At 45.2% G+C, this 25,687-nt stretch overlaps 1 protein-coding gene and 2 long non-coding RNA genes across 34 annotated transcripts in view; 1 reads left to right on the top strand and 2 right to left on the bottom strand.

The window, feature by feature from the left end:
• Positions 1-1,916: 1,916 nt before the first annotated feature.
• On the bottom strand, positions 1,917-13,256 carry LOC122465200. The gene is made up of 3 exons (XR_006289866.1): positions 12,694-13,256; positions 10,549-10,680; positions 1,917-3,419 (listed from the first exon to the last, which is right to left on the bottom strand). It is a non-coding gene; the product is annotated as an uncharacterized LOC122465200 (long non-coding RNA).
• Positions 13,257-15,489: 2,233 nt separating this feature from the next.
• On the bottom strand, positions 15,490-17,033 carry LOC119565842. Its single transcript, XR_005224882.1, has 2 exons — positions 16,971-17,033; positions 15,490-16,001 (listed from the first exon to the last, which is right to left on the bottom strand). It is a non-coding gene; the product is annotated as an uncharacterized LOC119565842 (long non-coding RNA).
• The window catches only part of TRERF1 (transcriptional regulating factor 1), a 140,910-nt gene continuing 131,387 nt past the window's right edge, over positions 16,165-25,687 (top strand). For 3 of the 32 annotated variants that reach the window (XM_037895785.2, XM_043543726.1, XM_043543715.1), the window contains exons 1-2: positions 16,167-16,270; positions 16,999-17,210. The gene's annotated coding sequence lies outside the window, so the exon portion shown is untranslated. Of the gene's footprint in view, positions 16,444-16,561; positions 17,552-25,687 lie in introns of those variants that run through there. The other 29 variants (XM_043543727.1, XM_043543716.1, XM_043543725.1 and 26 more) reach the window with 23 other exon arrangements.

Raw genomic sequence — 25,687 nt, 5'->3', positions numbered from 1 at the left:
TGTCAGAATGCCTACAGGATATTAGCTTTTGGTTGTAGAACAGTTGGCCCAAGCTGAACCAAGGCAAGACTGAAGTGATGCTGTTTGGAAAGGGGAAGCACTTCAAAGAGCTGGCCATGATGTTGTGTCCACCTCTTATCAAAATTATACAGCCTCCATTTCTCAGAGTGGTCCAAAGCCTCAGTCATAGTATCCTAGGCCTGGAAGGGACCTTGAGATGTCATCTAGTCTAGTTCCTTGCATTCATGTCTGACTCACTCATCACTAAGATTGGATGACCAGGTAGTATCAATTTCCAAAAATGCCTTCTTTCACCTCCAGTTTGCTAGGAATCTTTGTCCCTTCCTCTCAAAGGTGACCTGGCCACAGTAATCCATGCATTTGTCATCTGCAGACTGGATTACTGTAAGTCACTGTATCTGCAGCTGAATGTCAAGACAATGCACAGGGTCCATCTGGTACAGAATATGGTTGCCCACCTTTACGGTGGCTCAGGTCACCATGAGCACATCAGACCACAGAGGGGTGGAAAACAAGATGGGCAATGTCTGCACTGAGTAGCAACCACTTAAGATAGCTTTACCTACTAACACAGCCTCCATATTTTTTCACAAGGGAATGGAAATCATGCTTAAATCCAGACCTGTGGGTGCTACATAAGGCAAAGTGTGAATCCTCTCCTCTCCCCCCGACCACCTGTCAAAGGTGGGGGGAAGGAGTGAATAAGGGCTTGGCTACACTTGTGAGCTACAGCGCAATAAAGGAGCCCCAGACGCACTACCCGTCCACACTGGCAAGGCACGCAGAGCGCTCTGAATCCACGGCTACAACACTGCGGGTACTCCACCACAGCGAGTGGAATAACGTTTGCTGCGCCTTGGCTACAACGCCCGGGCGTCATTGTGAACAAGGTGTTGCATTACTGTGCTCTGATCAGCCTCTGGAAATGTCCCATAATCCCCTTAAGTCAAGTGGCCACTCTTGTCATTGTTTTTGAATCGCTGTAGGAATGCGGATGTGGCCTTTCAAAGCTCTGTTTCTGGCAGCCGGCATGCTTATCTGCTCCGATACAAAGCAACCATTACTGTGGAATGCTGTGTGTGAGAGGGGCGGGGGGAAGGGGGAGTCTGCTGCTGTCTGAACTTACAAGACAGCATGCTGACATGCTCTCAGCCCCCCCAAAACCTGCTCTCTCTTCTCCCACATACACACAACACACTCCCTGTCACACTCCACCCCCCCCCCCATTTGAAAAGCACATTGCAGTCACTTGCATGCTGGGATAGCTGCCCATAATGCACCACACCCAATGCCGCTGCAAGTGCTGCAAATGTGGCCACTCCAGTGCGCTTGAAGCTGTCAGTGTGGACAGACTGCCGCGCTTTCCCTACTGCACTCTACGAAGGCTGGTTTAACTCAAAGCGCTCTACATCTGCAAGTGTAGCCATGCCCTAAGTTACCTGGGACTATAGGAAAATGAAAAATGAAAAAGTTCCTCATTTTAAACAATTCTCCCCTCCATCATCACAACAGAGTCAGCATAAATTAAAGCTGCCTATAGCAGCTAGATTCTAGCTAGGGAGTCTAATGTAACGGTACCAACTCCTCTCTTTTGCCTTTTCTCCTTTCTCTTTCACTCCCCATTTTTAAAGGCTAAACAGTTTTTAAAAGTGGGAGGAAAAAACCCTGAAGAACTGGCCTTTCTATGTCCAAAGCAATACCCTACGCATTTATACGTATTAGACAATTTTAAACACTTAGGCAATTTTATAGTGCAATGTTACTTTTGAATATACATCATTAGGTAAAATTCTTGAAATACAGCCAAAGGTAGGAGGAAAAGACATTTAAGTGTAGTATGCCCATGTTTTGCTTTTCAGAGATGTGTTTAATGATGTCTCCAGCAGACCAGCTTCATCCATTTTCCAAACATTCACTTGTTTATTTCAAGAATGGTCTGAATTATAAACAGGCATTAAATCATCTCCAAGCCCTAATACATTGCAATGAAGTATTGTAAACCATGTAGTATGTTGGTTTAAACAAAGTAATCAAAAAGCAACACAACCATTTTCTTCTAGTTCTTCCTGGCTCACTGACTTGTTTTGTCTGTTAAAAGAAAAGTTCTTTTTCCTTGTAAATGTCAAGGTCAATCAGAGGTCAAGATTGTGCTTTTGAGCTATGGTTTCTTTCAGGTTATTGGCTTTGTTTAATTGCTGAAAGGAACCATCCATTTCAGTGTATAATACAGTGCTCTAAAGAGCAAAGACACAGATGTAAGCCTATTAAATACAAAACAAACATGAACAAATAAAGGTTTGACAAACCCACAAAAGTCATCCCTCCTCCCTCTCTCCTGCTAACACAGCAGTGGGCTACTTAACGGACCCTGTTGTGCCTAGGTATTTCATTCTATGGGCCTCTGTACCTTGGGAAATTTGCCGAACTGGTTTTCAGCTAAGCTTATTTTAAAGATGGTTAGAAACACAGCATAGACCTACTTTTAGGCAGCCTGACCTGTTTTTACTGAATGGGTCTGGAGCAGCTGACAGAGACACAGGGGATAACTATGAGACTTGGGTGTAATGCAGGAAATGGTGTATGAGTATAGATGCAGCCAGAGGACCTTATAGGTAAAGAGAGATACTAAATGAGGACAAAGAACTGAAGCAGATGTACAGATTCAAGAATGAAGGAGACATGTCTGAAATGGTGAAAAAATAAAATTGTTTTACTGGAAGCATGTTGGGTGGGAAGAGAGGGGAAACTAGAAAGCTGGATGTTGCAGTAGTCAGGTTAAGAGGTGACTGGAGCATTCTGTAGCCTCCAGAGCTGGATACAAATGCTGAGATTCTGATTGATTTATTTGTTTGTTTTTACAAAATCAGGATACTTATGATCAGCTTGACAAAGATGTGTGTGTATGGGACTGCATATTCTTACCTAGAGACAAAATACAAGTTTTAAGGTGGTGCAAGAGCATATAATTAGAATGGGAAGAAATGGAGCAAAGAAAATATAAGATGCATATTAGTAAAAACATCCATAGCGTGGAGGGGGTCTATTACCGTGCACTGTGCAAAAGTCTACAAAGGGAAATGGTGGAACCTCATTGTTTGGATCATTAGAACCAGACTTGTGGGTGTGTGTCAGGATCTCTAATGGCCAGATATCTCTTTGGGGGCCACTACACATAGCAAGTAAAGAATATTTAAGACAGTCACAAAGTCCAATAAATGTATAATATCTGAGATTCATAAAACTATTGTAAAATATCTAAGGCAAAGGGGAAACAAATGTCAAGATTATTCATTCGACCCTAAATATCCTGTTTCCTGACAAGTGAAAGATGCCATCTTGTAGTGCTTCAGTAAGAGCACTTGAGCAAAGTGGACTTACCATTGGTAAAAGGAGGTGAGCTGAGGAGAGAGAGCAGACAGCAATTAATTACGAATGCAGTGAAGAAGCAGATTGAATGCATGCAGGAGCTGCAACTGTGAACACTGAACTAGACATACATACATTTGAATACAATAAACATTACTGAAGTGGGAATGGGAAGCCTAGTGACCCACATTACTCAGACTGTGAAACAGTCTTACAAAAAACCAAACAGAAAAAGTCTCCAACCTACCAAGTAGGAAGGTCAGAGAGAGTAAAGTAAAGACACCTGGATTTTCAAGTATGGAACAATCCAGCATCTTTGGATTGCCTAGCTGTGAAGAAAGGGAAAACATGGGATCATCACTAGAAAATATACCTCGGTGTAGGTGTGATTCTGAATGGAACCACTGTACTTAAGGGGAGTTTTGACAAATATTTCAATGGAAATGGCCTCTAACAATACAATATTTGAACAGCAGAGGATATATAATGGAACAAACCTACAGACCTGTCGTGTTCAGTCTCAAAGCTGAGCATATTTCACAAAAGTAAAAAAAAAAAAAAAAAAAAGGCCACAATTAATACTTAGGGGTTAAGGAAGTGAAAACAACCCACAATCTCCGTGCTGGGGATTTCCCCAGCTATATAGAGCCAACTAGCTTCTACACCCCCCACTGCCTAGCACCCAAAACACACAAACCTCCACTGCCCAGCAGCCACAGCGCCTCACAGCCCAACATCGCCCCCAAAGATCCCTCAGAGACCCACTCCCTCACACCCTGTCCCCCGGCCACACTCACCAGCCCTGCTGGGAGGTGACTGCATCTGCCAGGCTGAGCTGGCAGCGTGGCCGGGGCCGGTACAGTGCTGGGGCGGGGAATTGCTCCGGCCTCTCGAGAGTGGCACGATCAGTCAGGCCAGGTTCTGCCCTCACCCCAGCTGGGTTCCCCAAGGACTCACTTGCCTGGAAGTGGGGTGACCATACATCCCCTTTTGGCTGTGACAGTTCCCTTTTTAAGCTCTGTCCCGGCCATCCTGACTTTTTTTGAGAAAAACAGGCATTTGTCCCATTTGCTTTTGCCAACTGATCAGTTGGCAAGAGCAAATGAACAAATGCCCAGTTTACCAAAAATGTTGGGTGTGCCCCCCGAGCGGGGCGTGGAGGAACGTGTGTGGGGTTGGCAATGCAAGGTATCAGGTAGCGGAGCTTGGGGGGTCAGGCCCACCCCCGGGCAGCATGGAGCTGGTGGGGGTTGGGGGCCAGCCCCTGGCAGCAGTATGGGGAGCGTCAGCCCCAGCACCTGGCAGTGGTGCGGGGAGCTCGGGGGGGGGTGGGGTACGTCAGCCCCAGCACCTGGCAGCGGTGTGGGGAGCTGGGGTGGAGGAGGGGTCAGCCCCAGTTCCAGCAGTGGTGTGAAGAGCTCGGGGGTGGGGTCAGCCCTAGCCACAGCATGTGGAGCTGGGGAGGGGAGGAGGGGTCAACCCCAGCCCCTGGCCGTGGCATGCAAAGCTCAGGAAGAGGAGGAGGAGTCAGTCCCCGGGGGGGGGGGGGGGCGGAGTGCGGAGCTGTGGTGGGAGGTCAGCAGCCACAGGCAGGCAGCACCAGGCTCCAGCTCTCTCAGCCTCAGCTGTGACCAGGAGGTAGAGAGAAGCCAGAGGGCAGAGAGGATCCTCGGCAAGCCTGCGACAGGAGCGAGCGCTGGGCAGGGGCCGGGGTGGAGAAGAGCTGTCAGGGCCTCGGAGCACAGCCCAAGCGGAGCAGGCTGGGCCGGGCCAAGGCCCCTTCGGAGCCTGGGCCCGGTGCTATGCCGCCGCTGGCGCCATTGTAAACCTGGTATTGGGCATATGACACGGTCCCTTGGAAACCACAGAATTGCTTCTATCATGTCTGCTTTCTCCTTTTCAGCCCTACTCCAACTCAGCTCTCAGTCCCTTCCCTGGGAACTCCAAGGCCAATCATCCTGGTCATGCTTATCTGGCTATACCTACAACTGCTGCTGATTAGATGCTGCTACCTAGTCTCCCCTATCACAAGGCCATTTCCCAGGCAGCTACTTGCATGCCTACACACAAACATGCACACTAATCCCTTGTCTCACTTCCTGTTCCTAATCCCTAGTGTCCTTTGGATGGATGTGCCGTCTACAAGCTAGATGTTGATCTGGGTCCCTCCCCCTCCCAGGATGACCTGTGACCCAAATGTTTCCATCCAGGAGGGGCATCCAATAATAATCAAGTTCATAGCAGAATACATTTTCACTTTGCTAACAATCAAGGAGTGGTCAGTGTCACAATCAGCTGTGGAATGTTCAAGTGTTCTGCACTAAGGGTAGGTCTTTCCTCCTGACGATAACAAGATCTAATTGGTGCCAGCAGCCTGATCGTGGATGTCACCGTGACACTTTGTGGCGATCTTTTCCTGTAAAATGTGAATTGGTAATATATATACAGTAAATAAAGTAATTCTAGACACCATTCCTGACATCAGGTCTTGTACTCAGACTCTACTATCCAACAAATTTTTGTGCCATTTGGGTGAGAAAGAGAGAGACACACAGAGAGAGAGACATGAAAACCATTTAAATGGTGCTTCTCTTTTCCCTACGACTGATATGACCTGGGTGAAACCTTGCTATGGGTTGTGTTAAAATCTCATACGGACTGATGTGTGAACACACCCTTCTCTCAAGATAGTTGTAAGAAACACTTAAGGGGCAACTCCTAAAACAAAGTCTAGAGTATTCCCAGAAACTAGCACCCAGTGGGTGGAGGGATTTCAGGTTGCCAAGTGGCTTAAAGTAAATGACTTTTGGGCTTACCTTTAAAGACTGGGTGGTTTTGAGATGTTGAACAAGTCACTTTGGCCAGGTTCTCCGAGTATCATTATCCCCTTTTTACAGATAGGAAAATTGAGTGACAAGGAGGCAAAGGCTCAGATCCTCATTTAGACATGGGAATTAGGTCCCTACATATCTTAGTTCTTTGTTACTCTGTTTCCCTATCTGTAAATTGGGGATAATGACACTGACATCCTTTGTAAGGCACTTTGAGATCTACTGATAAAAAGTACTATGTAAGAGCTCGGTATTATTTATTAATTTTCAATTTGAAATTTATTCTTGTAAACAGTGTTGTAGTCGTGTCAGTCCCAGAATATTAGAGAGACAAAGTGGGTGAGGTAGTATCTTTATTGACCAACTTCTGTTGGTGAGAGAGATGAGCTTTCGAGCTTACACAGAACTCTTCTTCAGGTCTGTGAAAAGCAATGTCTAATTTCAAAAACTTTCTCTCTCACCAACAGGTCCAACAAAAGATAATATCTCATCCATCGTGTTTAATTTGAAATACAGTCACTGGGGGAAAAAAGACTTAAGTAGTTTCAAGTGTCCTGTCCTGCACTCTACCTTAGGAAGTTTATGATTTTACAACTAAACATTCCACTTTAAAAAAAAAAGTTTCCTTTACTCTAGTGTTGTGTGAAAGGCCCACACAAAGAGGAAACAGACAGCGAATACTGCAAGGAGTTCCATGTCAATAGGTCCTTTGCACTGACTGCCCCATTATGCCTGGGTCTGCCCAGACCACACAGAGTTCCTGATGGGATCAGGACACATGTGAGGTTGCAGGGGAAAAGGAACCTGACTATACTGCAAGTGCTGTCAGATGCACAAAGGAAACAAGATGGAAAAAAAATTCTTCTAATCTTTCAGTTTCAGTAATCTTAGGTATTGCTTCTTGTAACTGTAGAAAAATGCGGCATAAGAGTGATTAAGTTAAGACAATGTACCTTGAACAATTTGAACTAGAGTACATATTAATCCAAGAATCTCAAAGAGATTTACAAACATTAATAAAGTAGGGTAAGAAATAATCATCTGGATTATCAGACACATTAGTACTACTAATTTGCACATCCCTAGCATCATTCACCAGAAAATGTTCAAGTACATTACAAACTTTAAGTAGTTTTACATCCCTGTTAAGTATTATTGTACGAATTTTATAGTTTAGTAACTTGAGACATTAAAAAGGTGTAAGGCCAGGCTATGCCAAAAAGGTGTTGATGCCTGCCATCAAGAGGGTCTTTGATTCGAGGACTGTCATAGACCTAAGTGGTGGTGTGAATACTCATTGAAATGAACAATTAATCTCCTTTATGTAGTAGAGACACTACAAAAACTGGAGGAACCGCCCAAGGCAGGTAACAAGTCAGACCCAAGCCCTGTGGACTGAGGGCGTTTCCCTGATTGTAAAGGCAGGGGCTAGGATATTGTATTTGAACCTGCATGCTGGAGGAAGAAAGCCAGAAGACAAGTTCTGAGTGTGGCCTTGGCCTGGTCTACACTACATAGTTAGACATAAGTGCCTCTCTATGTTGATTTAGTAACACCACCTCCCTGAGCAGCATAGAGTCATGGTTGAAGGCTTACATCGACTTTTACTGGCTTTCAGAAGCTGTCCCACAATACAATCAATACAAACACTCCTGGTGAGAATGCACATCGCTGACACAAGTAGCCAAGTATGCACACACACAAGCAATTTAATAACGTAAGTTAGGTCGACATAATTTTGTAGTGTGGACATGGCCCTTGAGAGGAAACAGATGGAGTTCTTTGGCAGAGAGGTTTCAGAGTAGCAGCCGTGTTAGTCTGTATTCGCAAAAAGAAAAGGAGGACTTGTGGCACCTTAGAGACTAATCAATTTATTTGAGCATAAGCTTTCGTGAGCTACATGAAGTGAGCTGTAGCTCATGAAAGCTTATGCTCAAATAAATTGGTTAGTCTCTAAGGTGCCACTAGTACTCCTTTTCTTTTTGGCAGAGAGCTTGAGTGACACATCTGGGGATTTATGAGCAAGGAAACTGCCTGCTGTTGTTTATTTTTACTGTGTTCCGGGAAACAGGACTTTGTTAAGAATATTCCTAATATTACTGATTTCTCATCCCAATGGAAACAAACAGGCCATAGGCCCTGAATTACTTCCCAATTATTTTTCTGTTTATATTATCAAAAAGAAGATTATGGGGTGATTTGATTAGAGTATGAGAGCCCTCATGGGGAGAAAATATCAGGTGCTAATGGGCTCTTTAACCTAGGGGCTGCTGTGTGTTAGAAAGTTAGGTCTGCTTAACTACCTTGGTCAGGGCTGTGAAAAATGTCATGCCCTGTGTGATGTAATTATGGGAACCTATGCCCTGATCTCGACACTGCTAGGTTGACAGAAGAATTCTGTCGACCTAGCTTGTGGAAAGATGGATTTACTACCATGATGGAAGAACCCCACTGCTGTAGTAAGTGTCTACGCTATAGAGTTACAGTGGTGGAGTTGCAGCAATGCAGCTGTGCCACTGTAGGGTTTCTAATGTAGACATACTCTGAGGGCTGGTTTATACCAGAAAATTAGGTCCGTTCAACTATGTCACTCAGGGGTGTAAAAAGTCCACACACTTGAGTTGCATTGTTAAGCTGACCTAAGTCCCCGTGTAGGCCATGCTAGGTCGATGGAAGAATTCTTCCATCAACCTAGCTACTGCCTCTCGGGGAGGTGGATTACCTACACTGATGAGTGAACCCCTCCTGTCGGCACACGTAGTGTCTATCCTGAAGCGCTACAGCAGCGCAACTGTGTCACTGTAGCATTTTAAGTGTACGGGTAGACAAGTCCTTACTGGACAAAGACAGAGGCAAATTTACCATGAAACAAACAGTGCAGTGGCATGGGGCCACCAATGACAGGGGGCCCCCCAAAATGCAGGACAAATCTCATCTGACAACCTGCCCGAGCCCCGGCCAGCAGGGCTCAGGCAGGCAGGCTGGCTGCCTGCATTCTGTGGTCAGTGATCCTACACCGTTCCCAGAAGCGGCTGGCTGCTGGCACGTCTCTGAGTGTCCCTGGCAAGGGAAAGGTGGCTCTGTGCACTGCCCCGGCCCCAGGCAGCACACGGAGACCTGCTGCCCCCTCTCCCAAGGGGCGCCCACAGACGTGTCAGCAGCACCACAGCAGGGCTAAGGTGGCTCACTGCCCATGTTGCCTCCCTCCATCCGCACCACACTGCTCCCGGAAGCAGCCAGCACGTCCCTGCGGCCCCTGGGGTGTGTGTGTGTGTGTCTCCGCGCGTTGACCCCGCCCTGAGTGCCGACTCTGCAGCTCCCATTGGCTGGGAACTGTGGCCAATGGGAGCTGTGGTGGTGGCATGTGCGGGCAGCGGTATGCAGAGACCCCCTTTTGCCCCCCCGTCTAGGAGCCGCTGCCAGCCAGCGGGGTGCGTCAGTCGCTTTTCGAGCCACGCCGCCCAAAGTAAACGCCTCCCCCTGACTCCTCCTACACCCCAACCCCATGCCCCAGCCCAGAGCCTGCACCCAAACTTCCTCCCAGAGCCCTTACCCCCTCCCACATCCCAGCTCCCTGCCCCAGGCCAGAGCCCGCACCCAGCACCCAAACTCCCTCCCAGAGACCAACCCCTGCACTTCCTCCTACACCCTAATCAAGGTACCTCACTTTATTTTCATTTACTTCCTATTACTTATAATGTGGGAGGAGGATGAAGAAAAAAAGAATGAAAAACGGGGGGAGGGTGGAGATTAGAGAGAATGTTCGTTTTCTTGGCTGGATCCCAGGGGGCCCCCGACAATGAAGCTGCACGCAGGGCCCCACTAACTCTAAATCCTCCACTGGAGAAAGACATAACGAGAACCAATGGCTGGAAGCTAAAGCCAGACAAATTCAAATTAGAAATAAGGCATTCATTTTTAACAGTAAGGGTGATTAACCATTGGAACAAATTTCTAAAGGATGTGGTGGATTCTCCATTCCTTAAAGTTTGGATGCCTTTCTGGAAGATACGCTTTTGTCAAACAAGTTATTAGGCTCAATACCAGGGTAACTGGATTGAAGTCTATGGTCTGTGTTATACAGGAGGTCAGACTAGATGATCTAATGGCCCTTCTGACCTTAAAAGCGCTGAACATTGGTTAACTGCATGTGGGCAAAAGGGGTGGATGAGAGATGGCAGGAAGAATAAGATGTGGGGTTAGGACAAGGGGGGGAAATAGAGGACAGGATCTTGGAGGTGCAAGGGTAGCTGGGTGGGGGAAGACATGGGAGGAGAGGGGCAGGAGGATTAGGGCAGGGAGCAGATGAGGGGCAGGGGGTGCCACTTACCTGGTTGCTGCTCACCCCATTATCCTAGAGAGGCATGGGTCAGGCTGTGAGCTCCACCCAGAGTGCCCCCACCAGGCCAGGCCCTCCAGCTGCATAGTCTCATGCAAAGGTCTCTGCACTGTGCCCAGCCTGCTAATGGACATTAACGGTTTATTAATGCAATTTCATGTAGCCAAGTTTCAAAGAGGATTTTTTCAACAAATTGTTAATGAATATCAGGGTGTGTCCAGATAGTTTGTGCCACAGCAAATTTAGTGCAGGGTAGATCAGACCCCTCACAAATCTGCCACTCTGAACATAGGGTGACCAGGTGTCCGGTTTTCGAACACCCGGTCAAAAAGGGACCCTGGCAGCTCTGGTCAGCACTGCCGAACAGGCCGATAAAATTTCGGTCGGCGGTGCTGCAGTGCTTAGGCAGGCTAGTCCCTACCTGTCCTGGCTGGCACCACACTGCGCCCCGGAAGCAGCCAGCAGGTCTGGCTCCTAGGTAGGAGGGTGGGCCTGGGGCTCCGTGCATTGCCCTCGCCCCGAGCACTGGCTCCACACTCCCATTGGCCAGGAACTGGCCAGTGGGAACTGAGGGGACGCCTGCAGGTGAGAGCAGCATGTGGAGCCTCCTGGCTCCACTGCCTAGGAGCCGGACCTGCTGGCTGCTTCCAGGGCGCACACAGCGTGGTGCCAGGATAGGCAGGCGGCCTGCATTAGCCCCCGCAGCAGCGCCACTGACTGGGAGCCGCCCGAGGCAAGCCCACGCCCCATCTCTGAGCCCCAATGCCCTGCCCCAGCCTTGATCCCGCCCCAAACCTGGAGCACCCTCCTGCACTCCAACCCCCTCATTCCCAGCCCCATCCCAGAGCCCTCATTCCCCTGCACCCCAACCCTCTGCCCCAGCCCAGAGCTCCCTCCCACACCCCAAACCCATCATCCTCGCCCCCTCCTGCACCCCAATCCCCTGCCTCAACCTGCAGCCTTCTCCCACAATCCAAATCCCTTGGCCCCACCCCCCAGCCTGGAGCCCCCTGCTGCACCTCAAACCCCTCTTCCCCAGACCAGAGCCTGCACCCCCTCCAAGACCCCAACCCCTGCCTTAACCTGCAGCCCCCTCCCACACGCCAAATCCCTTAGCCCCACCCCCCAGCCTGGAGCCCCCTTCTGCAACCCAACCCCTCATCCCCAGCCCCACCCCAGACACTGGACCCCCAGCAGAAGCCCTCACCCCCTCCTGCACCACAACTCCGTGCCCCAGCCCAGAGCCCCCTCCCACATCCTGAACCCCTCATTTCTGGCCCCACCCTGGAGCCCACACCCCCAGTTAGAGCCCTCACCCACTCCCGCACCCCAACTCCCAGCCCAGTAAAAGTGAGTGAGGGTAGGGGAGAGTGAGCCACCAAGGGAGGGGGAATGTAGTGAGTGGGGGGCAGGGCCTTGGGGAAGAAGCAGGGCTAGGGTGTTTGGTTTTGTGTGACTAAACACAAAAGCAAAAGTTGGCAACCCTAACAGCATAATATGCTTGAAAAGGTGCCAAATGTATACCTAAAGGCTGCCAGGGGATGGAAGGGGAACAGACTGTCATGCCCCCACCCATTAGCTCAGCTACTGATTTTGGATGTTCAACTTGATATTTAAGGCCTGATTTTCAGAGGTGATGTATGCCCACAACTCATGTTTTAAGTCAGTGGAAGCTGCAGATTCCAAACAACTCTCAAAATCAGACTTTAGATGTCTCAAAACAGGCACCCAAAATTGAGAAACTCAGAATCAGTGGACACTTCTGAAAATTGTGGCCTGTGTCACCTTAGGTAAGTCCTTTAATGAGTCGCTTGGAAAGCTGGGAAAGTAATCCAGTCAGAAGTCTTGACTCCCCATGGCCTACTCTTAACCTCAGAGTATACTACCGTCCACACAATTAGATTATGCTTCTTTTGTACTGCCTTTCGTGGATATACCACAGATTCAAAATATATTAATAATAAAAAACATTTGACTGGACAAAGTATGTGAGAATATATGGATGGAACTGTATATGGATGGAACTATGCTGTACTGGAAGAGAGTTGACAAGATCAGTGGTTCTCAACCTGTGATCTGCGGTCCCCTGGGGATCCACAGACTATGTCTAAGGGGTCTATGAAAGGTTGTCTTTACCATAGAACAGTTGTTTTCAACCTGTGGTCACAGGCCCCTTGGGGTCCACAGACAGTATCTAAGAGGGTCCACACCTCCATTCAAAATTTTGTAGGGGTCTGCAAATGAAAAAAGCTGAGAACCACTGGATTAGACGACAAAGAGATCTTCGCTATTTCAAACTTCTATAATTCTTTTTCATATGTAAATCAACCATATCTTAGAGAAATGTAATACTCATTTGAAAGAGGAATCTCTAACAGGAGTCTGACAAAGTGATAGCATGCATGCAGTGTTGTAGCCATATTGGTCCCAGGATATTAGAGAGACAAGGCAAGTGAGGTCGTACAACAGAACCTCAAGAGTTATGAACACCAGAGTTACAAACTGACCATCAACTACAGACCTCATTTGGACCTGGAAGTATGCCATCAGGCAGCAGCAGAGACCAAAAACAAAACAAAACAAATACAGTACAATACTGGGTTAAACATGAACTACTAAAAACATAAAGGGAAACCAGCATTTTTCTTCTTCAAAGCTGTATTAAGTCACTGTTCAGTTGTAAACTTTTGAAAGAACAACCATAATGTTTTGTTCAGAGTTATGAACGTTTCAGAATTACGAACAAGCTTCATTCCCAAGGTGTTTGCAAGTCTGAGGTTCTACTGTATCTTTTATTGGACCAATAAAAAATATTACCTCACTCTCTTTGTCTCTCCAAAGTGGTAGCAGTCACCAAAAGACATTTCCTGGGTTGTTACCATGTATATCTGTAAGTGCACTGCATTATTCCCAACATACGTTTGTACCTTCATCATCATGCATAAAAATGGAATTGCCTCTTAAGTTTGAATACTATAAATAATAGTGGGCTTTGCTTGTTCACAACTGTGGAGACTTCCACCCCCGCTCTCAGACTTCCTAGTCTGCAATGTTTGAAAGGGAAATTCAGGCTCTCTGCACCCAGTCGATCCATAAATTGCACAACACATGCCAGGAGTATAGTCTAAAGCTATCGTCATCCCAGGTATCTTTTTCTGAATTACTGGCCAAAGCTAATCGCCTGCCTAATGCAGAAGAGATTGTCTGTGCCTTCCCACTTGTTATGGTAGAATAACAAGGGGAAATTTGTTGGAAAGCTGCATGAGAATAATTTTTGTATGCTAGTTTTAAAATTTTAATGAATATTTACTGCTGTGTTGAGAATTATAATATGAGCTTGTATGTTCTGAGTAAACTAAGTATCACCACAAGTCCAGCCCATACAGAATGCTGTCCTGATTTGTCTGAGTCGAGATTCTGGGGCTGACCTATTAAATGAGTTGCATTAGTTTGGATTCCTGATTTTCAGGAGTTATTTTGGAAATCATAAGCAATATGGGTTTATTTTCATTTCCAAATCAGATGCAAAAAATACATAGATGGGACATATTGAGCTGTGGTTTGAGTTCTACTTTCAATGTAGTTTATTTACACAATTTAGGACTACATCAAGCAAACAAACCAGCTATTGATTCCAAAGCTCAGCATAGATTTTGCACAGCATTGCCCCCAAGAACAGAAGTCACATATCCAAAAGGTATTTGCAAACTTAACACACTTGAATGTAGTATTTTTCACTTAAGCAAAATTAAAGTTAGAATTTGGTTGTGTGGTTGAATGGAAAAATACCGACATTTTAAATGACAGAAGGAAATAGAAGTGCAATTGTCAATTGGGGGTCATTACATTTTTTCCCTATCACATTGATCTATATTATCAACAAAAGTGGTCTCATGGAAGATTAAATTATTAATGACAGTGGTATAGGGTGACGATATTTCCCAAAGGGAAAACAGGATACCACATGGGGCTGGCCCAAGCCCTGCCCCTTCCCCCCACACATGGGGCTGGCCCAAGCCCTGCCTCCCCCCGCCTGCCCCCATACATGGGGCTGGCCTATGCCCGGCCCTCCCCACCCTTCCATGCAGGGCTCTTGTCCGAGCCCAGCCTGCTCCTTGCCTGGGGCTGGCATCGCTGCTCGCCCAAACCCAGCCTGCCCCTCGCACAGTTGTAGCTGCTCAGCTAAACCATGCCTCCCTCCCTCACAAGGCTGGCATCACTGTTCACCCCCCTGCACATTCCTCTGCACTCCAGAAGGGGGGTGTGCCCCACTTTTTTTTTTTTTTTTTTAAAAGTGGGCATTTGGCCCGTATTGCTCTTGTATATGCAACCAGCAAATCTATATAATGGTGTGAGGTGAGGCTAAGAAGTAACCCTTATAACAGTGGTTCCCAAATTGGGATTCGTGAACCCCTGGGGGTTTGCGAAATGTTACAGGGGATTCTCGGAAAAAAATTCCCTAGTGGCTGCCAGAGTGCTCCCTCGGGACCCCGGGCAGCATGGGGCCAGCAGCCTGGAGCCCCTAGACTTCCAAAGGCGAAGCAGATCAAAGCAAGCATATCTATCACAGTGAGGAGATTTAAACTTCAAGACTCCTTATAAGAAATGGAAAGGGAGGTGGATATTTTTTGGTGTTTTTAAATTAAATAGGCAGGTAGTATTGTTTTTTAAATTATTATGAAGAACAAGTTTAAGCTTTGTTGTAACATGCGTTGTTTGCCTGGACTGCTCAAGACCTGAATGCTTGTGTAGGAGGAACTCTTTGAGTTGGCTTCTTAAATACCTTCATGCTGTTTCACATCTGATACTCCTTGATGAAACATTGGAGCCTTGTCATATAACAGCCTTATTCAAAGTGATACAAGCTATGAAAGTGAGATCTTGGAAGAGTGTTGCCATTTTCATAATAAGAAAAGGAGTACCTGTGGCACCTTAGAGACTAACAAATTTATTTGAGCATAAGCTTTCGTGAGCTACAGCCCACTTCATCGGATCACAGGTTGTTAAAGTTTGGAAACCACTTGCCTTATAAGACAGAAATCATAAATGCCAACGCTGGGGACCTGATTCTGTTCCAATCCCAATCAACGGGAGTTTTGTCACTGTCACTCTTTTCCCTAGGAACAGGACCTAGAACCAGCATAGTCAGCTGTTTCTTCCTTTTCCAGATGTTTTCCTACAGCAACCCACCTGCCATCACTCAGGAGCCTAGAGAGAGCGAGTTCGCAGGGGCACTGGCAGCTGCCAACCTACCCGCACACTGCGAAACCCTTCACAGCCACGGGGAAGTGCAGTGTGAAACCTGTCCCCAGCGGCCAGCCCCAGACAATGCGGTGCGTGCGGTGCAGGAGCGAACGCTTCCCGGGAAAAGGTGTGGTGGCTATTTTCAGACGTGACTCAGACGATGGCTAGCCGGCTGAGCCACTTGGTGCGGCTTTCGCGGTCTTTAAAAAAAAAAAAAAGCCTTGACGAGGAGCCCGAAACGCAGACACCGCCCCGGGGCCGAGGGCGACGCCGGCGCGTGGCAGCCCCTGCCGAGGGCACGACGCCTCCACCTGTGCGCCGAGCCCGCTCACCAAAATGGAGCGGCGCCGGCGGCCGAGCCCGCCCGCAGCGAGCGAAGTCCCCTCCCGCAGCCGCCCACTCTCCCGGAGCGGGGGGGGGGGGGGGGGGGGGGGGCGGGGGCGGAGCCACGAGGCAGAGAGAGGCTCAGGTCCGGGGAGCGCTGCGCCAATACCAGCCGGCCCAGGAGAGCGGCTCCCTGTGTGTGACCCTCCCCCGCGCTGGGCAGTCATGGCGCGTGAGGAAGGGGAAACTCTCCCCAGAGCCCGCAGGGCGTCATAGCCGCCCGCCCCAGCCTCGTCACCCCCCCATGCCCCGGAGAGGGTGAGCGCGCCCGCGCCTCAGCCAGACCTGCCCGGCCTCGCGGGGGGCGCGCGCGCCCGCCCCCCCGTCCCCGGGGCGCCGTGCCAAGGCAGCGCCTGCCCCCCGGGGCCGCGAGCGCTTGGCTGCGCCTGGGCCCATGGAGCCGCCTCGGGTGTTCAGCCCAACGAGCTGCAGCCCCGTCCAGCGCCCCCGCCCCCGCCCCCGGCGAGAGGCAACACGCCCGGCAGCCTCCGGCAGCGCCGTATCCCCGGGGAGCCCGGGGCCCGGCCGCCAGCTCTCCGCCCGCCTCCCGGGGGCTGGGGGTGGCCGCCCCGGGGCGCCGCTGGCCGGAGGCTCCCGCACCTGCGCCGAGTTTGCAGCGCTGAGAGGGGGGTAGCTGGGCAGAGCCCAGCCCGGCTTCCCGGGAAGGGACCAGCCCACGCGCGTGGCCTGGCCCCTCCCTGCACCCAAAGCTCCGGGGCGGCTGCGGGCGGGGCGTTGCGCGGCAGCCTGGGAGGGGGTTTCAGGGCGATCGCTGCTGCTGACACCTTGTTACTTCCTGCTTCGCAACCCCAGGGCCCGACCCATCTCGGCGGAGGGATCCGCTCGCCTCCTCCAGCCTCCGCCCATTTCTGCTTCTGCTTTTTTTTTTCTTTTGCAAGAAAATAATTTGACAGCGATTTGCTGACACTGGGATTTTGCATCAGAGATTACAAGAAAGAACCCCCCCCCAACGACCCTCTCCCCCGATCACTAGGCGGGGCGTGCAAAGGGGGATCATGCAAAAGGTATGTCCTGGTTCTCGGAGCCTTTCCTAGCGTGGGCTTGCAAAGTGTGTGGGGAGGTGGGTGGATATTGCCACCACTCCTTCGCTCCCAGTGCAATTGCTTAGGGGAGGGTGTATTGCATGGGGGAAGGGGAGGGAGGAGTATGTTTCCTGGCGGAGCGATATTTGTTTACAGGACGAGATCTGTACTGTAAGTAAAGTAGGACCGAGCAAAGGCAGTTCTGTAATAAATTAGTATTGAAATTGCTCCATCAACGCCCCCCAAAAAGGGGAAAAGTGTGCCCAGTCCGGCCAGGTCTGTGTTCCCGGATCCTGCATGCACTTGTTGCAGATTTATACCAGGTAGGTAAATGCTTAGCAAGTTTAATTTTGCATTAGCTGGGGCTCCCCTAAATAAAGAAAAAGTTTGCAGCTCACTCTCGCTCTGTACTGCTGAGTAGGCGAGGCCCTCCCTGCAGCCTCTTCCCTCTGTTGCAAGACATCCCAGCAGGGAGAAGGGGCTGGCAGTTTATTACAGTGTCCTGTGCTTGCGCCTTTTTTTTTTTTTGGGGGGGGGGGGGGGGAGGGCGGTGTGCAGGCCTTAGGGAATGGAATTAAAGTGAATGTATGTGGTAAAGTTCTCAATCTGCAAGCGAGAAACCGCAGGACTCCTTAGGGATGAATCTTTTCACATGGTGCATTTGTGTCAATGCTGTGGTGTGGCAAGTTACTGTATGCATGGATTTGGCGTTTGATAATATGCTGCCATACCTGCCTACAGTGGGAAATAGAAAAACCTGAGATTTTCATCTTGGCCACTCCCTAAATCTCTGTCCTATGGTTTCTCCTTGGCAAGTGACAAAAATATTGCCTAAGATAAAAGTGTGCTTTTAAAATCAGGAAAATAATATGTTCCAGTACTTTGTGATTCTGAAAAACGTGGCTCTTAGAATTGCCTTTTTGCAGCCTGCCTGTAGAGGTTCCTCCCATATTCTATTCAGTGTCACATCAGAGCTGCAATACTGAAAGTCCAGAGACTTTGGAGGCAGGCCCCAGAGTTTGAAAAATCCCTACTTCTCAGGCCAAAAGCCTGAAATTAGGTACGGATGTATGCTGTGGGCTTTGCATTTAAAAGGGGTTTGGGCTTGATGTGCACCCCTGAAAAGGGTTTAGGATTCAAGGTAATTAGGGCTGGTGGTGGTTGGTTCTTGGGGAAGTTGGAAAGGGATGTGGATTCAGGTTCTGAAACATTTTGCTGTAATTGTACTTATATTGTGATCTCTTATGGCAAGATAATGGCTTGGTTCCTACTTAATGGCCAGTAAATAGCTTTCAAATACTGGATCAGAAATGGTACTTTGAATTAGCTGTATGGTGAGGCTGACAAAATGCAAGTGTGTTCAGTGTGTCACATACTTGAAATATTGATTTGCTAATTTACTTCCATGTTTGTGAATCTGTTGTGTTTCTAACAAGATCACATTTAAGTTTTCTATCGGAAATTGTCTAAAGAGGCTGTTACAGCTGAATCACATGGTTGTATAGGAATTAATTTTTTTATATTTTTATTCTTTGGAAATTATATATTATTGCTTTCCTCAGATAAGGAATGTACAATAAACTGGTCACTGTCACTGATTTTAAGCACACAACTACTTAATTTTGTGGTCTCTTGAAATGTATGGAGTAAAGAGCAAAACTGTACACCAGATGTCTAAATACAAGACAGATGTTTTACAAGTAAAATTAATAATCAGTTAACCAGTTGACAAATGGATAATGCTTTCTTCTTCCTCTGCTTGCTTTATAGATTAGTTTTTCATGTCTGTCAGTCAGTTACTTGACTTTTCAGGTGTAAACTTTGCAAATTTTGTACTTTAGGTCTAATAAATTGATACATCTTTGCTGTGTCAACAAATTACTTAAGATAGGTGTAGATCTTTACAGACTAAAATAACAGAGCATTAGAAAATGTGAATAATAACAAAACTATTTGTGAGAAAATGTGATTATTTTAGTTGCCAGAGACATAAACTGATTGATTGTTTATGTCTCTGGCAACTAAAATATTACTGTAAGACACGAATATGGAGTGAGCCCTGCACAGGGATCCACTCATGTGGAGAACTTTGCAGGGTCAGAGCCTAAATATTTTCCTTTTTCAAAACCTGTAAATATGTATTTAATTAAGGCACAAAAATCTATATGGTATGGACGAACCATTTGTACACATAGTTTTCATGCACAGAACATTTTTTGTATCGTTTTATTTAATTTGTGGTCTTGACTGGACATTAATTGGCCTGGAGCAGAGCTATTTCTCTGATGTCCTCTGATTGGTATTACAATAGATCAAAGAAAATTCAGACATTTTATTACATTTCGAGGCCTTGCCTGCCATGCTACTATAGGCCACTCCTTTTGAGGTATGTTCACTTTTGTATAAGGTTTGTTAAGGCATACATTTAACATCAAATATACTATTGGGTTCAAATACTCTATATATGTTTTGGGACTTTGAAGATGTTAATTTAAAAGGCTTTGCTATAAATAAAGGGAGTGTACAGCATAACAAATAGGCTTGTTTTTATTTAGTTAAATGATTTTCTCTGTCACATGAAAAAGTTGCATTATAAACTTCCCTTAGGCTAACATTTGTGAATTGCCAGTTAACACGATTTTCATAGTTTTTAGGTATATGTGTACTTTGAGAGAATTAAAAGTCAATACATAAGACCTGCACACAAGTTATGTAATAACTAATATCTTTTTTTAATCCTTTCTGCTATGCTTGAATAGCAGTGTATGTTTATGTAACAAAATGAAGCCAGAAAACTTCAGCAAGAAACTGAGCAGTGTTCAGACATCTGACTACTTAGTCAAACTGCGGAGTGACAGATTCTATATAAAAGAAAAGATACGAATAATGTAGCTTTAAGGACAAAATGATTTTTAAAAATGAGCTGTGCAGTGGGAGTTTTACATGAGTTTGCAATGCAGAATCAGGCCCTTAAGTGAAATGATAGGGCCAGTCTTGATCACATTGTTGTAATGTGTATTCTGCCATTGACTTCAGTGCAGGATCAGGCTGTTGAATAGTTCACTAGGTGTCCTGCCCTGCCGTTTGACCCATTTGAAAATGATGTGGTATTCAAGTAAATAAACCAGAGCATGACTAAATTCTTTGTCTGATGTTAAGTGACTCATTTTGCATGGGGATGGACTCAGGCTTTATTTCCTACTCATTTATTGTCTTAGGTCTGTATATTGCTCTTGGTCACATGCCTCCAAGTGCATGACAATGTTCAATAACATAAAATGTGTACATGTTTCAGTTTAGGTTCATTTTTGTGGAAGGCACATCCATTTAACTAGGAAGTTCCTAGGTTTTTGACTTAAATTCCATCAGTTTAATTTTTCTGGCTAGTTTAGTCTTTTCAGGAATCCAAGAAAGTAACTATCATTGTTAGATGGTTAATGTAACTCCCTCAATAACAGGTGGAGAATATGAGAAAAATGTAAGGACAGTACTCTTACGTCCTGTGTACTTCATGGAGTAATGCAGTACTGAGACATTTTTATTAATGAGAGGACATCAACATTTTTCTAAAACTTGATGGTAAACTCCCTATTTTTGCAAAATATTTTGCTGTTTGATTAGCTGCATTTAGGCTAGGGACAGCAGCTCAATATAAGCTCCACCGTGTTTTTTCACCTAGCCATGCTCCTTAAAGGTTGGGAGCCCTGAACCCATGCAGTTTCCATGGAGGTCCTTTGTCAGATCCAGAAGTGGGGAATGATTTTGCTTGAGCTCGTGTTCTCCGCCCTTCCTCATGTACTGGCCTGGTTTTGTCAATATCCAGTCAGATTTCTCCCGCTTTCTGCTTGTATTTTGATGGAATGATTTAGTTCTGAGTTTCAACCCAAAATAGTTTTAAAATAGGGGATTGTAATAGTTCAGTATAAGGCTTACTCTGTTGTGAATAGTTTAAAATTTGGTTTTAAATCTGCCAGGGAATGAGAAATTCAAAAATATAAGTTATTGTGGCAAAACATTTGAGAAAAATATTTGTTCTCTCTCTTGATAGTTCAGCAGTACAGTAGCTAAGCAAAACAGTGTTCTCAGGTCTGTACTGGCATCCGTATATGAAGATGTCTGTGTGACATGGCAGTGCCATTTATACAGTAACGCAGTGTCTTTTAAAAGATGTTATTAGCTCCATTGAAAACATGAATGTTAAAAAAATGAAGGTGTGATAATTATGAAGGAGTAGTATTCATTCCTTCCCCTCCCCCCTCCCCCCAATAAAAGAATTCCTGGTTCGGTATTCCTGAACCAATGACAAAGCTTAATTAAAATTACATTTTTAAAACTCTAAAATATTGTTTGACACTGTTAGATACAGTTACAAATACAATCTATGCACACATACTAATTCTCTTTGTGACTTCCATCTTACAAACATTTAACCACTTGAATAACTTTATTCATGTGAGTAGTACCATTGACTTTAATTATGTGAATAGTCCCACTAAAGTTACACAGATGCTAGAGTGTTTGCCAGATGGGGTCTTCAGTTTAAACTAAATATCCAAGAAAGCAAATTCCAGGTATTTAGCCACATACAGTACTATAAAACCTGTTCTTAAATCATGTTTAGCTTTGAGAAACATATTAATATTCTTTTAATCAATTTCAGGGTAATGGGGGAAATCCTGCCTTCTAAGAGAAACAGAAAATAGCACATTCAAATATATTTTAAGAAGGGCTGCTCGTCCTTCAGAGGGTATGGCTAAGCGTGACTCAAAGGATATTTTTTAAAAAAAAACTTACTTTTTCTTAATCTTTTTTTGGGAGAAAATAACCAATGTGGTTGCTTTTGACTGGCACATGGGAGTGTGTAGCACTTATGTACAATATTCCACAGTCCCATTCTACGTTGTTGGGGAGCATGTTTGCCCCTGGCTCTTTGGCAGGTGAGGGGAACAGCTTGCCCATTCATAGAGGGTCTAGATCTAGGCAGTTGTTGAGTCTGGCCCTGGCAAGAGACTGGAATGGGGGATCCAACTGGTCAAAGAATCTGCGTAGGCCTGGATCCCCAAACTCTCCTAAGGCAAGTACAAGGATAATATTAATGACCAGCAACTTGATCTGAAGGAGTGAGAGATGGTCATATTGACGCTGGGTCATAGAAAGTGGTAGTGGGTGGTAAGAATAATAGTGGATTCTTTATTTCCAATTGAGTACTCTTTATTTACACTGCCCCAATTAGACACCTCATTCCAGGAGTCCCAGTAGGACCGAGCTTCATGCACCAGTGGGTGTGGATACTCTATGTGGGCTTGCTGTATCCTGCCTGAAGAGAGGGGTCAAGGTTTAGCTGTGTCCAGGAACTGCAGTGACCCTTCAGGCCAGGGCAGATTTTGTCCCCCAAAAGTACTGTATTATATTCTGCCCTTAAAATAGGATGGGCAGAATAATTATTTTTATATAATTTTGGTGGATAAAATTAATGTTTATTTTTAAGCACTTTTTTCTATTATGTATTTAAATTTTCACAGTTATGGGGGGTTCAGACAATGGGGACATCAGAGAATAATTATTTAATGCCATTCAATGTTGAGATTAAAAAAGTTAAAGCTTTATAACTGTTAAAACACAAATTGGCAATATCATGTCAGAATATACAAAGTAAATGGCCTTAAATCAAGTGTAATAAATTCTCAAGCACCATTTTTCTTACTTTGCATAATTTGTGTAAATTTTGATGATTATCAATGGAAATATTTTTCCTCAGTTTGTGTTTGTATGATGAAATCAGTATTTATCTACATTATCCAATTAAAAAATCTAATATTTACAAGCCCAAATATGTATACCTAGTTTTGCCAACTCTTATGAGTTTGTTGTGAGTCTCATGGTATTTGGTGATTTTCTTAAAGTCTGAGCTCCTGCAGTGTTGTAAGTATATGATCATCTCGGATTTCATTATTTTAAAAAAAAAAAAAAAAAAAAAAATGTAGCCCTCCTGGTTGCAGAGACAAGTTGAAAAATGTGACCTGAGACTGTCCTAAAGTCTCAAAACCAAGAAGGCAAATGAAGAGAGCTCACAATTGTTATTTTTTTTAAAACTTGTGATCTTTAAGCCAGTCTCATAGTTTTTTGGGGCCTGACCCATGATTTTTGAATACATTGGGTTGTCAGTACTGTATCCTGCTGTATTATACAACAGTAGTCCAAAACACTCCATCTTACAGTAGAGATACTGCAGCATTCTGAATGAGTACTGTAATATTTTTATAAGTGCATTTTGAGGTTCAAAGTGAAATTAGTTTTGTGGTTTTAGCTTACTTTGTAATGAAGTGTGATACAGATCATGCAAACAGCCCACCTAAGTTTGCATAGTTGTCTAGTTCTGTGTTACAGAAAGACCCAAGATACTGCTATTATGTAGACTTGTATGAAAAGGTATATTTTGTCCCATGTCACTGTTGGAAAATTTGTCAGATTTTTATCTGGAGCACTGAGTTCTTCAGTACTCTTCACTGGCATAGTATCCCTGTGGGTAGATCATTTTTTTGAGCCATATGGGCACAAACCAAGATTAACTTTTCCCTTCCCCAAAATAAGAGACATTTGTTAAAACAGCCATTCAAGGCCATATCTCACGTTTTCTAGTGTCTCACTTTAGTCTAAATAGAAAACAGTCAATCTTTTCCCCTCTTGTTAGCTGCTTGTTCTAAGATTTCTGAAAGAGGCTGAGTTGTGATGTGTCCTTGAAGTGCTGCATGGAAAAAAAAATTGCAATACTTTGACTCCATTGTCTCTATATTGAAGCAGCATTGCTGTTTTCTGATATCTGGATTTTTTTTGATACCTTATGCATGCTAATAGGTAGAGGGAAAGTTGTGACTGATGCAGGGGGCCCCCCAAAGAAATCCTATGATAAAACTGTCGAAATATGGTGTTGGGAAAATATTACTTTGATAGGCAAGTACAAGTCTAGCAGCAACTTACCCTAAGCAGCGAGGGATGGTCATATTGGCAGCTGGGTTTCTGAGAGTGGTGGTGACTAAGTGTAGAAAGAATAATGTAATATCCTTAGAGGACTCTGTATTTACATGGCTCCTGATTAGACATCCCACTTTTTAAGGACTCTGTGTATGTTTCGGGGTACGGAGCTTACACTATATTAATTTCTCTGTAAGGCAGAAGAATACTGTAGAGGTTTCCATGACAGTCGTGTGAAAATGACTTTGCTTTCCTGCCCTATAAAACAACGAGATAACTTTAGAGATACTTTAAATGTTTGTTACATTTAAACACATCCAGGATTTTCTTCTTAAATTTTATATCTAAGGGGAAAAAAAGTTGCATAACACTTTTCTGACTGAAAAAAAGAAAACGTGCTGCATCCCTTCATTTCTCCCCCTCTTCTAATTGATGGGGGGAGTTGGCATTTTCCCCACTCTCCGTGTGTGTGTGTGTGTGTGTGTGAGAGAGAGAGAGAAAGTTAGCATTCTCTTTTTATATAAACAATCTCTGGGTTGATGTGTTAAAATGTGGATGCGGAAATCTATCTAAGGCCAGAGGTACAATAGAATCTTTGCTGTTATAGCAGTGTCAGTTAGGGAATTATGTTTGTTTTTTTGTGTTTTGGGTGTCATTTCTGTACAGCCCTCCTGTAGATGCAGTTACACCAGCATGAAAGTGCTTTTTCCTGTATGGTTTATTTCACTCTCCAAACTGGGATAAGCTGAACTGGTATAAGCTGCTTTCTTGCTGGTATAAGCTGCATCTACACTGTGAAGCTTTTGCAGGTAAAGATCTGCCAATACATAAACTTTTAAGCGTAGACTAGGCTTAAGCAGAAGTTCTGCTCTTTCTGAACAGAGTAATGGCTTTCTCCCCAGATGTGTAATGTTGGATAGGTGAATAAGGTAAACATCTAACACAATGATCCTGCAGTGGGAACATTCATGTGTGTATAATTAAGTACATACTTACTTTTTTGCAGGGTCATGTTTCTAACTACGTACTGTACCCATAGAAATTGTGAAATATATTTATTTGAAAAGCTTCACTTGTATTTGAGTAACCTTCTGCTATTCATACAGAATTAAAATGGTCATCAGTTTGCATATGAGACAATGTGTAGTATTCAATGTCATAATATATCTCATGTTTCAGAGTAGCAGCCGTGTTAGTCTGTATTCGCAAAAAGAAAAGGAGGACTTGTGGCACCTTAGAGACTAACCAATTTATTTGAGCATGAGCTTTCGTGAGCCACAGCTCACTTCATCGGATGCATCCGATGAAGTGAGCTGTGGCTCACGAAAGCTCATGCTCAAATAAATTAATATATCTCATGTAAGTGACTTCAGATGCTTGGTTATTGTACTGTAAGTGAAAAATAAAAAAACACAATTGGGAGATACTGTATTCAATTCTGAAAATGTAGAAGTGAAGACAACTGTTTTAAGGCATAAAAGTTACAA

The sequence above is a fragment of the Chelonia mydas genome, chromosome 3 (genome assembly GCF_015237465.2).
Source record: "Chelonia mydas isolate rCheMyd1 chromosome 3, rCheMyd1.pri.v2, whole genome shotgun sequence".
Classification (NCBI taxonomy): domain Eukaryota; kingdom Metazoa; phylum Chordata; order Testudines; family Cheloniidae; genus Chelonia; species Chelonia mydas.
This window is presented reverse-complemented; position numbering and strand designations above follow the sequence as displayed.